The sequence below is a fragment of the Phascolarctos cinereus genome, unplaced genomic scaffold (assembly GCF_003287225.1).
Source record: "Phascolarctos cinereus isolate Bilbo 61053 unplaced genomic scaffold, phaCin_HiC Scaffold_7;HRSCAF=346, whole genome shotgun sequence".
NCBI lineage: Eukaryota > Metazoa > Chordata > Mammalia > Diprotodontia > Phascolarctidae > Phascolarctos > Phascolarctos cinereus.
Window position 1 is genome coordinate 195,612,823 of NW_027556180.1, and position 15,233 is coordinate 195,628,055.

The window sequence follows — 15,233 nt, forward strand, 5'->3', positions numbered from 1 at the left end:
ACTCTAAAATTTTGTGATTCCATCTTGTCATGAAGTATAAACCTTATTGATTATTAGAAAAGTTATAATTGGGAAGAATATCTACATGCAATTAACTCAATGGGTATATTTGCATTAAAAATTATTTTCTATAAGTAATATAATGAGATCTTGTTTCTTAATCCATTGTGTAACTTTTGTTTCAGAGAGGGAATACAAAAAAAATTCATTTATTATTTTAGGTAACAAACTTGATATGCCTTCTTATTTTGATTGTTCATGCTGCCTAAAGGTAATTAATTTTCTCTTAAGCTTTAGATACTGCAATAATTAAAATTTATTCACAAAACAAAATTTAAAAGGGTAATATGATATAAAATATAACATAAAAACAAAAAGCATCAATAACTTTGTAAAAGGGAAAAATGAAAGTGAGGGGTTTGGACTGAGTGTTCTAACTCTACATTCTAGGATTCTACATAAAAAGAATAACTAAAAACAAAGATTAATAAATTTCCTTTCATAAGTATGAGCTGTTTTTTAAAAGCAGTTTAAGTACACATACTTTTAAAAACTTTAGAGTGAAGGAATCTCATGGTACAAACTCTAAACAGCTGAGGTAAATTACAAATATATATTTTCATGTTATTCAGTTGCTTGGAAAAAATTTTAAACATGAAACAGTTTTTAAAGGAACTCCCTGTTTTTACTGTTCTTTTTGGCTAACTCACACTACTTTTATCACAAAGTCTAGGCCAAGGCCTCTTTCTCTTGTCAGTTCAGATCACTGGGGAAATATAGTCTTTCTCTAGTTGGTCCTCAGGTATGGATTTACTTCTCGACAGTGAATCTACCCATTCAGCTGGTCTCTACTGGTTACTGTTCACAGGAATCCTCTATCTGCATTCTCCCTTGCTTCTGAATTTCTGGATCTCAGTAGTTTTGTTGATATTTAAGCATATACATGATAGCATTTGTAAGATTTCTGTAATGCATTAATCAACAGGCATTAAATGTTCTTTATTAGATAAGAACAATCATTTTTCAACAACAGTTATCCTCCCTCTTTGCCTACCTTCCACTTATTTCTTTTTCTTCCATACCTCCCCTTGTAATTGAAAAGGTCTCTAAAATGTCTCCTTTTCTTTAATGGCAGAATACCAATTTCACGGTAGATGCATGAGAGAGCTCATTCCATGGAAGCATATATCTATTAATCTTTTTTCTTTTTTTTTTCCAGTTCTCTCTCTTTCAAAGAGAAATTTCATCTTACTCTAGATTCTCTTTTATTAACTTTTCATCATTTAATTTTCTAATTATACTGGTGACTGGATGCTAAACAGAATTTTCTTCTCTTTTTGAAGAATGAAAATTGTTTCCACAATTAGGCTTTAAATAATATTTTCCATTTTGGGGGAGGGGGAAGGAAGAATGCTAGTCGGCAACTTTTTCACCAAAGAAATATGCCAGTAAGACAGCAAGATTTTTTCCCCAAAATAATTTACAAATTAAAATGCTAAGATTAAACATTGTTATGCCCTACCCAGTTGATCACTTTATGGCCTTCATTTGTGAAACTTGTCTTTCATTTTTATTTTAGGATGACAATTTGAAAATTCAGAAAGGGTGATATATTTCAGTTATTACATTGACTCACTTATTTTTTGCTCTATTTTTTATGTGTTTGAGTCAATTGTTTAATAGTTGTTTCCAAATGTGTTCTTGAAATGGTTTTCCAGAAAGGGTACAAATCTAGAGCGGATAACAGAACAACTATGTACTTAGCCTTTATGAAAAGGCATATTTGATTCTCTTTTAAGATTTAATCCCAATATGTATATGATTTAGTTTTAAAGGGTAATATAAAATTAGGGGAGCATTGACTATTTTACCTGTCAGACCTATAGGATAAGGGAAGAATTTATGGTTAATCAAGAGACAAGAGAACATTGTGGGATGTCAAATGGATAATTTTGATAACATTAAATTAAAAAGGTTTTGCAAAAAAGCCAAGGAAAGCAGGAAACTGGGAAAAAATTTTATAGCAAATTTCTTTTAGAAAGGCCTCATTTCTTAAATACATAAATAATTGAGTCAACTTTATGCAAGTATGAGTCATTCCCCAATTGATAAATGATGAAAGGATATGAACAGACACTTTTTAGAAGAGGAAATCAAAGCTAACTGTATGCATATGAAAAAATAGTCCAACTCGCTGTTGATTAGAGTAATGCAAATTGAAACAACTCTGAGGTATACTTCACACCTATAAAATTGACTAATATGACAGAAAAGAAAATTGATAAATGTTGGAGGAAATGTGGGAAAATTGGGACACTAATGCCCTGTTAGTGGAGTTGTGAACTGATTCAACCATTCTAGATAACAATTTAGGACTATGACCAAAAGCCTATAAAATTGCAGATATCCTTTGAGCCAGAAATATCACTATAAGGAAGGTATCCCAAAGAGATCAAAGAAAAAGAAAAAAAATAACCTTTAGGTACAAAACGTTTATAGCAATTCTTTTTGTGGTAGCAAAGAATTGGGAATTGAAGGGAATTGGGAAATGGCTCAACAAGTTTTGATGGAATACAATTGTTCCATAAGAAACTCTGAGCAGGATACTTTCAGGAAAAAAAAAAACCTAGGAAAACTTGTATGAATGAATGTAAAATAAAGTGAACAGAACCAGGAGAGCACTGCACACAGTAACCGTAATATTATACAATGATCAACTGTGAATGACTGAGCTATTCTCAGAAATACATTAGTACAACAATACAAAGAGCTGAAGGACTTATGGTGAAAAATGCTATCCAACTCCAGAGAAAGAATTGATGGAGCCTGAATGCAGATTGAAATATGCTATTTTTATTTTACTCTTCTTTCTTTTCTTTCTTTTTTTGTCTGTGTTTGCTTTTGCAACATAGCTAATATGGAAAGCTGTTTTGCATGATGGCATATGTGTAATCTTTAGCAAATTTCCTGTCTTCTCAAAGACTGGAGGGTTGGGATAGAATTTAAACTCAAAATTTAAGAAAAATGTTATAATTGTCTTTATTGTAATCAAGAAAAAAATAAGTTAAATTTTAAAAAAAAATGATTCAATCCCCAAAGCTATGCAGTAGAGTTATGGGCAGCCTTTTTTCCTAAAGATCTGTCCTATCTATGATTTTGGACTTTAATCCCCACAATTGCAATTAATTAATTCATCTCTTGTAGTTTAGCACATTATCACTAGCCAAGTGGAATTGGTGTGAAGGGTAGACGGGCAAAAGAAATTGTCCAGTGTTCCAAATTATGAATTTTCAAATACAATGATATTCCACCTACTGCCACAACTCCATCCTTTGAAAACATGACTTTTGGGGGGCAGAGGCAAGATGACAGAGTAAAAGCAGTGACTCACTTGAGGTCTCCCCCCAAAACTCTCCTAATACTTATGAAAATGGCTCTAAACAAATTCTAGAGCAGCAGAACCCACAAAAAGGCAGAGTGAAACATATTTCCAGCCCAAGACAATATGGACGGTTTATTGGAAAGGTTGCACCAGGTTGGGAGAGTAGTGCAGTTCAGTGGTGGCTGAACCAGCAAAGACAGGGCCTCAGGGAAGCTGAAGCAAGCCTCAGGATGAATCAAAGGGAGCTGTGGCAGTTTTCAGACTTCTCAACTCACAAATGCCAAAGACAACTTAGAAGGTTACTAGGAAAGTTCTGTTGGACCTCAGTGAGAGAGGAGATTGGTCCAGCCCAGGTCCTAGTGCAGCTCCAAGGTGGCAGGTGTTACCAGGGATTTAGGCCTCACAGACTGTGGGGGGATCCGGTGGTTGATCAGAGAGGGATTCCAGGGATCTCTTTCCTGGTGCTGAGGCAAGAATCTCTTGCTTTGCCCGTGACTGAATCTGAATCACAGCCCTGGGTGGTGGTCCTGGGGCAAAGAGAAGCATTGGTGTGGTAGAGCTTGTGGCTACAGTGCAGAGTGAATCCTCCTCACAGTTCCAAGGCAGGAAACAATGCTTGTCGTCACTCATAGACCAGAGCACAGGCCAGGAAAGGAGTAAACACTTTGCCTTTGATCATACCACCTTGGAAAAACTAAGAATTTATAGGTCCCTAGAAGTATCTCTAAAAACAGTTCTGCAAAATCCCTGAAGTTTGGCACAGCACATTCTCCACACTGGAAGCAGACCCCTACCTTAACAAAGAGTTTAATAGTCAAGTAATTGGCTGGGAATATGAGCAAACAGCACAAAAAAGTCAGACCACAGAATCTTACTTTGGTGACAAAGAAGCCCAAAACATACAACCAGAAGAAGACAACAAAGTCAAACTCTTACATCCAAAGCCTCCAAGAAAAGTATGAATTGGTCCCAGGCCATGGAAGAGCTCAAAAAGCATTTTGAGAAGCAAGTAAGAGAAGTAGAGGGAAAACTGGCAAGACAAATGAAAGTGATGCAAGAAAATCATGAAAAATAAGTCAACAGCTTGCCAGAGGAGACCCAAAATACTGAAAATACTGAAGAAAATAACACCTTAAAAAAATAGCCTAACCCAAATGGCAAAAGAAGTCCAAAAAGCCAATGAGGAGGAAGAATGCCTTGAGAAACAGAATTGGCCAAATGGAAAAGGAAGTCCAAAACCTTACTGAAGAAAATACTTCCTTAAAAATTGGAATGGAACAATAGGAAGCTAGTGACTTTATGAGAAATCAAGACACTGTAAAACAAATACAAAAGAATTAAAAGTAGAAGACAATATGAAATATCTCATTGGGAAAACAACTGACCTAGAAAATAGATACAGGAGAGAGAATTTAAAAATTATTGGATTATCTGAAGGCCATGATCAAAAAAAGAGCCTGGACATCATCTTTCAAGAAATTATCAAGGAAAACTTCCCTGATATTTTAGAACCAGAGGGTAAAATAGGAATGGAAAGAATCCACCGGTCACCTCCTGAAAGAGATCCCCAAAGGAAAACTCCTAGGAATATTGTAGCCAAATTCCAGCATTTCCAGGTCAAGGAGAAAATATTGTAAGCAGCCAGAAAGATACGATTCAAGTATTGTGGAAACACAATCAGGAAAGAGAAGGATAGAAGAAAAGGAAGAGGGAGAGAGAAGAGGAGGGAGGGAGATAGAGAGGTTAAGGAAGACAGACAGAAAGAAAGAGAAGAGACAGAGGAGAGGAGAAGGAAAGAGAGAGAGAGGGTAAGTATACTAATATTCCTATAAAGACATCGACATTCTAGTAATTCAAGGGTTTAGGAAGTGTATCAGCTGAAATGAATTGTAATTTCAAAGAAGGACTTAATTTTTAGTGGAAGCGTTATGTAACTGGAATGGCTCAAGTGCAATATACTCTGTGTCTCTCTAGGGCACTATTAGCCTTCCTGTTTTCCAGGTCAGCTTCTGTATGTCCATTCAGATGGTAAATTTGTTGTTTCTGCCCCCAAAATGTCTCTCACAGGTATTCCATCTCTCTACTTAGATAACACATTGATTTAAGTCCTCATCCACTATCATGTGAACTATTAGATTAGCCTCCTAATTAGTCACCCAGACTCAAGGCTTTTCCCCACTTAAATACACACTCCATACAACGACCAAATGGCTTATTCCTTAAGCACAAATATGATAATTTAATTTTTTTTTCAGTGAGGCAATTGGGGTTAAGTGACTTGCCCAGAGTCACATAGCTAGTGAGTGTTATGTGTCTGAGGCCAAATTTGAACTCATAACCACCTGACTCCAGGGCTGGTGCTGTATTCACTGTTCCACCTAGTTGCTACTCATTTAATTTCTCTAATCAGTAAACTACAGTAAACATCTTGCATCTAGAATCAAAGATAAGCTTTTTGTTTAGCATTGACAAACTTTCATGTCCTGACACCAACCTATCTTTCCAGCCTTATTATATATTACTACTTTTCTCACATTTTATGGTCCTGCTAAACTGCCCTTCTTGCTATCCTTTATACATAATTCTCTATCTTCTACATGCCCTTTGCATTGGTTACCTCCCATCTTTGGTATTCCTTCTATATTCTCTATTCATATTAAGATTCCCCACTTTTAGACTTCAAGACAAATTACAGTTTTCTTTATGTAGAAGATTATCTTCTTCTCTTGAACCCCTGAATGGTAGTAGTCATCCATCTAATGCCCAGTACTACTATGCATATGTGTGCACATACATACATACATATATTGATACATATGTGTGTATACACATTCATTTTATATGCTTGTGTGTGTAATATTGTCTTACTTGAATGAATTAAAGCTCTTTGAGGCCGGGGACTGTTTCATTTTGATCTTAGTATCCTAATGGCCCAAAACAGTGCCTTACACAGTGTGTTGAATGAAAGTTTGTTCACTTCTTGGTAGATCGATCTATATAACAATGAATTTAAACAATTCTGGACTTTCTCTGGATCTCACATATTCATAAAATGGAACAAAACTATTTTATGTCCCAAATGACTTTGAAATGTGACTTCAGCCATTACACTAAAGAAGCTTGCCTGAAGTATAAAACTTATGGGATTCCCATTAGGGTCTGTAGTGGAGCACTGTTTAGCTATTGAGAAATTTGTTAAAGTCTAGGTTTCCTCTTCCATTTAGTAAATGAAACTTAAATGTTGCCATCAAAAACTGCTGGTCTGTTAAGCAGTGATCCATGTGAGAACAGTGAACTTCTGTCTCTGTAAATTTGTTAGTCATCTCTGAGGGAAAGGAAAGCTGACCCCGTAATGTCAAATCCCATTTAGAGCTGGGGAATAGGTTGAATGAAGTACTTGATATCTTTTGAGCAGTATTAAGAAATACACTGCAATGTAGGAGGATGAAAGCTCTGGTAAATTAATGTGGAGTCTATGGCCTATACAAATGATTTATAGTTGAATCATATCTTTCAGAAGAAAAAATGTGGTTAATAAAGTTTCTGACTTGAATAAACAATTTGGGACTACAGATGCTTCTAAATGAGTATTTGAAACAGTCACTTTGCCCTTCCACCTTCACAGGTCCTGTGAAAGAAATATTTTTTCTTCAAAACTTTTATTAGCCACTGTACTTTATAACTTCTATAGCAAGAAGTTCCCAGTTCATCGATAAAATGGCAGTTGTTATGGCAGGACATTAACTATGTCTTAAAATCATATGAAGTATTAGAAAGAGCAATCAGGTTACATAATTACTTTCTAGAGCTCTGCGGCAAGTTGATATTCTTTTGCTCCTCTATCTATACATCAAAAGCCAAGTACAGAACTTCAGGATTTTGAAATGAACTCATTTCAATTTTTTTCTATATTAATGCCATTTGTTCTTTATGACTTTTTCATTTCTGAATATATCCCTACCTCTCTTTTCTCTCCAAGAAGGACATCCCTTGTAACAAGGGATTTAGAAGAAAAAATTTTAAAAAGCATTTCAACAAAATCAACAACAGACCCATTGTCCCCTATCCTCATCAATGAAAGGGGAAGGAATATATTCTGAACTCTTCTCTGGAGCCAAGAGTGGTCATTATGCTGTAGCAATATTCATTCTTCTCAAACTAATTTTTCATTTGTAAATTTTGATTAATTGCTTGGGAAAGATTAGATTTGATTTGAATTATCTAAGGACTGGCTCTGTAATTTATGGAACATCAGTGTGATGGACTATGACTTAACTCTAAGAAACGATGGGAATGATAGAAACAATATGTACAATTACTACAATGTACGTGGAAGAAATGACAGTAACAGTGGCAAAAGCAAATAGAACTACTTAATCCTCTTTATCATTCTTGCCCCCCAAAGAAAAGAAAATTCATTTTCCTCTCTTTGTTGTAGAGATGGGGGACTATGAGTTTGAATTATTGAATATACTGTCAAGCTTGGTTGATGTGTTGCTTAGTATTGCTAAATTGCTTTTTTTCTTCCTTTCATTTTTACTTTTTTGTTACGAAGGATGATTTTCTGGAAAATGGAGAGGGAAGGATATACTTGAAAATGTAGGTAATATAAAAATAAAATAAATCAATCAAAATGATATTTAAAAATGATATCTTGGAATGGTATATATCTGGATCTTATTTGGGATTGTGGTACAAGAAAAGAAAAATGCCAAAAAGTGACAGGGCAGGTGATCATATCTGGTTGTATGCTAAGTCATTTTATTATTGAATGTAAACTTCTCAAGTCCCAGAGATCCAGAGTAGCCAGGTATCCTGATCAATCTTGATACAATGACTGCCTTTGTTCCATTCATTCAATGTGTTTGAGAAGCAACATATGCCAGGAGAAAATTACAGTGAGTCTTGATTCAGAGCACCTGGGCTTTAATTCCATTTCTGAGCCTTAGCATCTCCATGGTCTTCAACAATGTATGAGGCTTCAGTTTCCTTATTTGTACAAAAGAAGAGGGAGTTGGACAATATTGCTTCAGAGTTCCCATATGGTTCTGTGAAATTATGACATAAGAATTCATAAAAAGAAGTTTTGGAAAATGCATACCATTAGTTTTCTGGGGATAGCAAAAAATTACCTGCTAATTTTAAGATCAGTTAACAGGATGGAACCTTTCCACTGATTTATTTCATAAAGAGAACACCCAAATGGAGACTATATATCACTGATCACCTCCTGATCTGTTGGGCATGGAACAAAAATTCTTAACCTTTTTCATGTCATGGCCTTATTTTGTTACTCTGGTAAAGTCTATGAAGCACTTCTTACATTGTTTTTAAACAAGTAAAATAAAATGATAAAAGAAACTACATGTATAAATGTGTATATTGTGTGTGTGCATACACACACATCTCCTAATTAGTCTTAAGGACATGGTAGGGGACCCTCTGGATTTCATTATTGGAGAAAATACACACACACACACACACACACACACACACACACATATGAGAGAAAGAGAGAGTGAGAGAGAGAGAGAGAGAGAGAGAGAGAGAGAGAGGGAATTGACAGCTGCTGAGTTAAGAACTTCTGGTATAGAAAATTGAATGGGATTTCATATATTAAAAGATTTTTAATGCATGTTAATTAGTCTTGGAGGACATGCTTATTTCATTTTGGGGAAAATAAGCACAAAGAGTTTGATAACAAGATTGCATATTTGAATTAATGAATTTATGTTTTTTATTTTATCATCAGTAGAGAGTCAGTGTAGAATTGTTAAGTCCTCAGGAAGATAATAAATGTTTTCTGCCAGTCTTCCCTACTGAACAACTCAGTTTGATTGGTATTAATCATTTCTGGCAGGTGATGTTCAAGTTGGCTAACAGCAATCTTGGTGAGAAGTTTGTCATCAGTATCAAATGATGAACTGAAACAACTTAGGGGACACTAGAAGAAACGTTTCCATTTTCCTAATCATCAAGATGAATATCAAATTAAACAAGAAGAGTTTTCAAATGAACAGCTTAAAATGTAACTAACAAATTAACAATTTCTATTTATGCACAATTTCTTTTTATTTTAAAATATATAATTAATTTATTTATTTTTAGTTTTCAACATTCACTTCCCTAAGATTTTGAGTTTTGAATTTTCTCTCCCATTCTTTCCTCCCCCCTCCCCAAGCTGGCATGCAATCTGATACAGGATCTACTTATACATTCCTATTAAACATATTTTCACATTAGTCATGATGTGAAGAAGAATTAGAACCAACAGGAGGAACCACAAGAAAGAAGAAACAAAACAAAACAGCAAAAGAAAAGGAGATCAAATGGTATGTTTCCATCTGCATTCAGACTCCAAAGTTATTTCTCTGGATGTGGATAGCATTTTCCAACATCAGGCTTTTGGAGTTGTCTTAGATTCTTTCTTAGCTGAGAAGAGCTACATCAGTCAAGGTCAGTCATCTCATAATGTGGCTATTAGTGTGTACAGTGTTCTCCTGGTTCAGCTCATTTCACTCAGCATCAGTCCATTTCAGGTCTTTCCAGGTTTTTCTGAAGTCTGCCTGCTCATCATTTCTTATAGCACAATAGCATTCCATTGCATTCATATACCACAACTTGTTCATCCATTCCCCAACTGATGGGCATCCCCTCAATTTGCAATTTTTTGCCACCACAGAAAGAGCTGCTATAAATATTTCTGTACATGTGGGTCTTTTCCCCATTTTTGTGATATCTTTGGGATCATACTTAGAAGTGGTATGTACATTTTTATAGCCCTTTGTTTAAAATTCCAAATTGCTTTCCAAAATGATTGGATCAGTTCACAACTCCACCAACAATGCATTAATGTTCTAATTTTCCCACATCTCCTCCAACATTTACTATTTTCCTATTTTGTCATGTTAGCTAATCTGATAAGTGTGAGGTGGTACTTCAGAGTTGTTTCCATTTGCATTTCTCTAATCAATAGTGATTTAAGAACATTTTTTCATATGACTATGGATAGCTTTAATTTATTCCTATAAAAACTGCCTGTTCATATCCTATGACCACTTATAAATTGGAGAATGACTTGTATTCTTATAATTTGACTCACTCCTGTATATATTTTAGAAATAAGGCCTTTATCAGACACTGGCTGTAAAAACAATTTTCCCAGCTTTCTGTTTCCCTTCTAATCTTGGTTGCATTGACTTTGTTTGTGCAAACACTTTTCATTTTAATGTAATCAAAATCATCCATTTTGCATTTTATAATGTTCTCTGTCTCTTCTTTGGTAATCATTCCTCCCTCCTCCATAGATCTGACAGGTAAACTATTCCTTGCTATCCCAGTTTGCTTATGGTATCAGTCTTTATATCTAAATCATGCACCCATTTTGACTTTATCTTGGTATAGGGTGTAAGATGTTGTTCTATGCCTAGCTTCTGCCATACTATTTTCCAGTTTTCCCAGGAGTTTTTAATTAAATGGTGCGTTCTCATTCCAGAAGCTGGAATGTTTGAATTATCAAATAGCAGATTACTATTGTCACTGAATGTTGTTTCTTGCATAAGTAACCTATTCCACTGATATGCCACTCTATTTCTTAGTCAGTACTAATTAGTTTTGATGATTGCTACTTTATAACACAATTTAAGATCTGGTACGGCTAGGCCAACTTCCCTTGCACTTATCTTCATTAATTCTTTCGATATTCTGGAACTTTTATTCTTCCAGATGAATTGTTATTCTTTTTTCTAGCTCTATAAAATATTTTTTAGTAGTTTGATTGGTATGGCACTTAATAAGTAATTGACTTTAGGTAGAAGTGTCATTTTTATTATATTAGCTCGGCCTACCCATGATATTTTCCCAATCATTTAGATCTGACTTTATTTGTGTGAAAAGTGTTTTGTAATTGTGTTCATATAGCTCCTGGGTTTGTTTTGTCAGGTAGATTCCCAAATATTTTATAATGTCTACAGTAATTTTAAATGGAATTTCTCTTTCTATCTCTTGCTTTGGGGCTTTGTTAGTTATATATAAAAATGCTAATGATTTATGTGGGTTTATTTTATGTCCTGCAACTTTGCTAAAGTTGTTTATTATTTGAAGTAGGGTTTTTTAAAAAACTTATATTGTCATATCACCTGGAAAGAGTGGTAGCTTGCTTTCTTCTTTGCTTATTCTAATTTCTTCAATTTCCTTTTCTTCTCTTATTGCTAAAGCTAACATTTCTAGTTCAATATTGAATAATGGTTGTGATAATGAACATCCTTGCTTCATCTCTGATATTATTTGAAATGCTTACAGCTTGTCCCCATTATATATGATGCTTGCTGATGCATTTAGGTAGATGTTACCTATCATTTTAAGGCAGACTCCATTTATTCCTATGTTCTCTAGTGTTTTCAGTAGGAATGGATATTGTATTTTGTCAAATGCTTTTTTTGCATCTATTGAGATAATCATATGATTTGTTAGTTTTATTTATATGGTTAATTATGCTTATAGTTTTCCTAATATTGAAAAAGTCCTGCATTCTTGGTATAAATCCTATGTGGTCATAGTGCATTATCTTCAATATAAATTGTTGTAATCCCTTTGCTAACATTTTATTTAATTTTTTTGCATCTATATTCATTAGGAAAATTGGTGTATAATTTTCTATGTTTTGGCTCTTCTCTGTTTAAGTATCAGTACCATATTCATATCATAAAAAGAATTTGGTAGGATTGTTTCTTCACCCAATTTTCCCAAAGAGTTTATATAGTATTGGAATTAGTTGTTTTTAATGTTTGATAGAATTAACTTGTAAATTCATCTGACTCTAGATACTTAGGGAGTTTATTAATAACTTGCTATTTTTTTTTTCTGAAATGGGGCTCTTTAGGCATTTTATTTCCTTTTCTGTTAATCTGGACAATTCACATTTTTGTAAATATTCATCCATTTCACCAAAATTATCAAATTTATTGGTATACAGTTGGGCAAAATGGCTCCTAATTATTATTTTGATTTCCTCTTCATTGGTGGTGAATTCACTCTTTTCATTTTTGATGCTCGTAATTTACTTTTCTTTTTTTTTTATAAACTTAACCAAAGGTTTGTCTATTTTATTGTTTTTTCCCATAAAACCAATTCTTAGTTTTATTTATTTGTCTAATAGTTTTCTTAATTTCAATTTCATTAGTCTCTCCTTTGGGTTTTAAGAATTTATAATTTGGTATTTAATTGGGGATTTTGTTTTTTTTCTTTTTCTAGCTATTTTAATACCATGTCCAATTCATTTACCCCTTCTTTTTTATATTTTATTCATGTAAGCATTTAGAAATATAAAATTTCCCCTAAGAACCTCTTTCACTGCATCCTGCAAGTTTTGCTATGTTGTCTCATTATTGTTATTCTCTTGAAGTTATTTTTTTCTATGATTTGTTGTTCGATCCATTCATTCCTTAGGATTAGGTTAGTTTCCAATTAAATTTTAGTCTATCTTTCCATGGTTCTTTATTACACACAATTTTTATTGCATCATGATCTGAAAAGGATGCATTCAATATTTCTCCCTTCCTTCTTTGAATTATAAGGTTTTTATGCCCTAATATGTGGTCAGTTTTTGTGTGTGTGCACTGTACCACCAAGAAAAGAGGTATATTCCTTTCTATCCCAATTCAATTTTCTCCAGAGGTCAACTATATCTAACTTTTCTAAAATTCTATTCACCTCCTTAACTTGTTTCTTGTTTATTTTGTGGTTAGATTTATCTAGTTCAGAGAGGGGGAGGTTGACGTACCCCCCCAGTATAGTTTTATTATCTATTTCTTTTTGTAACTCCCTTAACTTCTCCTCTAAGAATTTCGATGCTATACCACTTGGTGCATATATGTTTAGTTATGATATTATTTCATGGTCTATGGTACCTTTTAGCAGGATGTAGTTTCTTTTCTTCCTTATCTCTTTTAATTAGATCTATTTTTGCTTTTGCTTTGTCTGAGATCAGGTGTGCTACCCCTGCTTTTTTTTTTAATTCCAACTAAAGCATAATATATTATGCTCCAGCCTATTACCATTACTCTGTGTGTATCCCTGTGCTTCAAATGTGTTTCTTGTAAACAACATATTGTAGGATCATGCTTCTTAATTCACTCTGCTATCTGCTTCCATTTTATGGGAGAGTTCATCTCATTCACATTCACAGTTATAATTACTCTCTGTGTCTTTTTTTCCATACTATCCCCTCCCCATTTATGTTTTTCTCTCTCCTTTCACCTTTTCCCTCCTCACTAGAGTGTTAACCACCACTTTTAACCACCACTTCACTAAATTTACCCTCCCTTTTCTTCCCCTTTTCCCTTACTCCTCCTTCCCTTCCTTTTATCTACCCCTCCCTTTTCTTTCCCCTTTCCCCTCCTACTTCCTATAGGGTAAGTTAGATTTGTATACCTGATTATGTTATTCCCTCTTTGAGCCAAATCTGATACAGTAGGATTCAAGTAATGCTCATCTCCTTTACTTCTTTCCCTCTGCTGTAATGGGTTTTTGTGCTTTTTCATGTGATGTAATTTACCCTTGTTTGCCTCCTCCTTTCCTCTTCTCACAGTATAATTCCTTTTCACAACTTAATTAGATTTTTTATCATCACATCAAAGTCAACTTACATCCACACCCTCTGTCTATGTATGGCCCCTTTTAAATGGTATAAAACAACACAGTTTTCAAGAGTTACAAGTGTCAACTTCTTTCTAGGTATGTAAACAGTTTGCCCTTATTTGATAACGTGGATTTTTTTCTTTCCTGTTTACTTTTTTATGCCTCTTTTGAGTCTTGAATTTGAAGATAAAATTTTCCACATCCTCTAATATTTTAATGTAGAAACTGCAATGTCATGCGTAATCCTGACTGTGATTCCACAATATTTACATTGTTTCTTTCTGGCTGTTTGCAGGATTTTTCTTTGACCTGGTAATTCTGAAATTTGGCTACAATATTCCTTGGCATTTTCAATTTGGGATCTCTTTCAGGAGGTGTTTGGTGGATATTTTCAATGGCTATTTTATTTTGTGGTTCTAGGACCTCTGGACAGTTTTCCTTGATGATTTCCTGAAAGATGCTGTCCAGGTTATTTTTTTTCATCATGGTTTTCAGGTAGAACAATGATTTTTAAATTCCCTCTCCTAGATCGATTTTCCAGGTTAGTTCTTTTACCAATGAGATATTTTACATTTTCTTCTCTTTTTTTTTTTCATTCTTTTGTTTCTGTTTGACTGATTCTTGATATCTCATAGAGTTATCAGGTTCCACTTGCCCAATTCTAATTTTTAGCAAATTGTTTCTTTTAGATTTTCTATCTCCTTTTCCATTTGGGCAATTCTGCTTTTTAAGGAGTTGGTTTCTTCAATGTACTTTTTCTTTTCCCCATGTGGCCCATTATATTTTTTAGGGACTTGTTTTCTACAGTCGATTTCTACCCTTTCTTTTCCAAGCTATTGATTCTCTCTTGCATGCCTCTCATTTCCTTTCCCAATTTTTCCTTCTACCTCTCTTATTTGACTTTTAAAATCCTTCTTGAGCTCTTCTAAGAAGGCTTTTTGGGCTTGAGATCAATCAATATTCCCCTTTGAGGTTTAGGATGTGTGTATGTTGACAATGTTGTCCTTTTTTGAATTTATGCCTTGACCTTCCCTGTCCTCATAGTAAAAATCTATGGTCATTGTCTGTTTCTACTTTCTGCTCATAGTGTTTGCCTAATTCCTGACTTTTAGAGTTGAGGTCTCCTGCTGGAGCACTGGGGGCACTGACCCAAGCTTCTTGTACTAGGAGCTCAGGACCTGGTCACTGGCTTTCTGTTCTGGGGCCTCAGGTG